Below are 2535 nucleotides of genomic sequence, written 5' to 3'. Positions count from 1 at the left end.
AGGCCCCAGTGAGATTTGAACTCACGACCCCTGATTTACAAGACCAGTGCTCTAACCCCTGAGCTATGGAGCCACCTGTTTTGGGAAATACAGGGGAAAGGAAAAGAGAGAGTGGAAGGAATGAGAGAGAGGGGGAAGGGGACAGAGAGGGAGGGGAATGGGAGAGAGAGAGAGGGAGGGGAAAGAGAAGTTAAGGGGAGAGAGGGGGAAGGAGTGAGAAAGAGTGGGTAAGTCGAGAGCGGAAGGGGAGAGAGAGAGGGGAAGTGGAGCGAGAGGGTAGGGGAGAGAGGGAGGAGGGTAGGGGAGAGAGGGAGGGGGGATGAAGAGAGGGTGAGGGGAGAGTGTGAGAGAGGGAAATGAGTGAGAGACGGGGAAAGCGAGATAGTGGGAAAAAGATGCAGAACAGGTCGTGATGGGGAAGGGAGCCTGTTGTTCCAGAGTCAGTCTCCGAGCTGTTATATTTATCATTCAACTTTTGTTAATTGAAATACTGGGCTAATTTTGCAGAGGTTCTCCTGAAATTTGAACTCACGACCTTTGGCTTAATGGTTTATAAAATCAGCGCTCTAACCCCTGAGGTATGGGGCCACCTACATTGGGAAAGACAGGGGAAAGAGCAGGAAAGAGAGGAGGAAGGAGCAGGAAAGAGAGGGGGAAGGAGCAGGAAAGAGAGGGGGAAGGGAAAAGAGAGAGTGGAAGGAGTGAGAGAGAGGGGGAAGGGAAGACAGTGGGGAAGGAGTGAGAGACAGGGGGAAGGGGAGTCAGTGGCGAAGGAGTGAGAGAGAGGGGGAGGGGAGAGAGTGGGGAGAAAGGGAGAGAGGGGTGGAATGGGCCAGAGCGGGAGGGGGAGAGTCTGATGGGAAAGGAGAGATTGAGAGCGAGGGAAGGAGAGAAAGGGAGTTGGGAGGGGGCGAGAAGAGTGGAGACAGGGGAGGGGAGGGAGAGAGTGGGGGAGAAAATGAAAAGGGAGAGCGGAAGGAGTGAGAGAGAGATGAGGAGGGCAGAGAGGAGAAAGGGAGAGAGATGGAGAACCTGAAAGGAAAGGGAAAAGAAAGAGATGGGAGGGAAAAGAGTGGGAGGAATGAGAGACAGGTATTTAAATACTAAATTAGGCCCCAGTGAGATTTGAACTCACAACCCCTGGAGACAGGGAGGAAGAGAGAGGGGGAAGGGGAGAGAGGGGCGGAGAGGGGAAAGAGAGGGAGGGAGGGGATGGGGAGAGAGTGGGTAAAGGCGTGAGAGAGCGGTGAATGGGAGAGAAGGGGAAGGGAGAGAGTGGTAGGAGTGAGAGAGAGGATAACGAGTGTTCAAGAGCGGGAAGGGGAGAGAGGGGGAAAGGGGAGAGAGGGGAGGGAGGGAGAAAGAGAGAGAGGGGGGAATGGGCCAGAGGGGGATGGGGGAGATTCTGATGGGAAAGGGGAGAGCAAGTGCGAGGGAAGGAGAGAAAGTGAGGAGGGAGGAGGGCGAGAAGAGTGGAGAGAGCGGAGGGGAGAGAGAGAGTGAGGGAGAAAATGAAAAGGGAGAGGGGAAGGAGTGAGCGACAGTGGAAGGGGTGAGAGAGGGGGAAGGGGAGCGAGGGGGAAGGAGAGAGACAGGGAATTGGGAGAGAGAGAGGTAGTAGAGAGAAAGGGGATTGGGAGAGAGAGAGAGGGGGAAGGGGAGAGAGAGTGGAGAGGGGGAATGAGTGATAAAGAGAAATGGGGAAAGCGAGAGAGCGTAAAAAGAGACAGAATGTGCAGTGATGGGGATGGTAGGGGTCAGGGGGCGAAAGGAGAACAGGAGAGCCTTGTGATCCAGGTCTGGTCTTGGAGCTGTTTAATATTTATAATTAAAGCCCTTGTTAATTGACAAAAACTGAAATACTGAGCTAGTTTTGAGAAGGACCCAGTGAGATTTGAGCTCACGACCCCTGGTTTACAAGACCAGTGCTCTAACCCCTGAGCTATGGAGCCACCTGCTCTGGGAAAGACAGGGGAAGGAGCAGGAAAGAGAGGGGAAGGGAAAAGAGAGAGTGGAAGAAGTGAGAGAGAGGGGAAGAGGACAGAGAGGGGTCGGAGAGAGAGAGGGGGGGAAGGGGAGAGAGTGGGTGAAGGTGTGAGAGCGCGGTGAATGGGAGAGAGGGGGAAGGGAGAGAGGGGTTGGGGTGAGAGAGAGGGTAACGAGTGTTTAAGAGCGGGAAGGGGAGAGGGGGGGAAGGGGAGAGAGGGGGGGAAGGGGAGAAAGGGGGGAAGGGGAGAGAGGGGGAAGAGGAGAGAGGGGGGGAAGGGGAGAGAGGGGGAAGAGGAGAGAGGGGGGACGGGGAGAGAGGAGAGAAGGGGAGAGAGAGTGGGGGAGGAGGAGAGAGAGGGGTAGAGAGGGGTAGAGTGGGGAGAGAGTGGGGAGGGAGGGAGAAAGAGTTAGAGGGGGGAATGGGTCAGAGGGGGAGGGGGAGAGTCTGATGGGAAAGTGGAGAGCGAGAGCGAGGGAAGGAGAGAAAGGGAGGAGGGAGAGGGGCGAGAAGAGTGGAGACAGGGGAGGGGAGGGAGAGAGAGGGAG

At 55.9% G+C, this 2535-nt stretch overlaps 2 non-coding genes across 2 annotated transcripts; both read right to left on the bottom strand.

The window, feature by feature from the left end:
• trnat-ugu (transfer RNA threonine (anticodon UGU)) lies at nt 1-73 on the bottom strand. The gene has a single exon. It is a non-coding gene; the product is annotated as a tRNA-Thr (tRNA).
• A 1806-nt stretch (nt 74-1879) lies between these two features.
• On the bottom strand, nt 1880-1952 carry trnat-ugu (transfer RNA threonine (anticodon UGU)). The gene has a single exon. It is a non-coding gene; the product is annotated as a tRNA-Thr (tRNA).
• Between the last annotated feature and the right edge of the window lie 583 nt (nt 1953-2535).

The sequence above is a fragment of the Pristiophorus japonicus genome, unplaced genomic scaffold (assembly GCF_044704955.1).
Source record: "Pristiophorus japonicus isolate sPriJap1 unplaced genomic scaffold, sPriJap1.hap1 HAP1_SCAFFOLD_586, whole genome shotgun sequence".
NCBI lineage: Eukaryota > Metazoa > Chordata > Chondrichthyes > Pristiophoridae > Pristiophorus > Pristiophorus japonicus.
The sequence above is the reverse complement of the archived record's forward strand: the minus strand, read 5'-3'. Positions and strand labels throughout refer to the sequence as shown.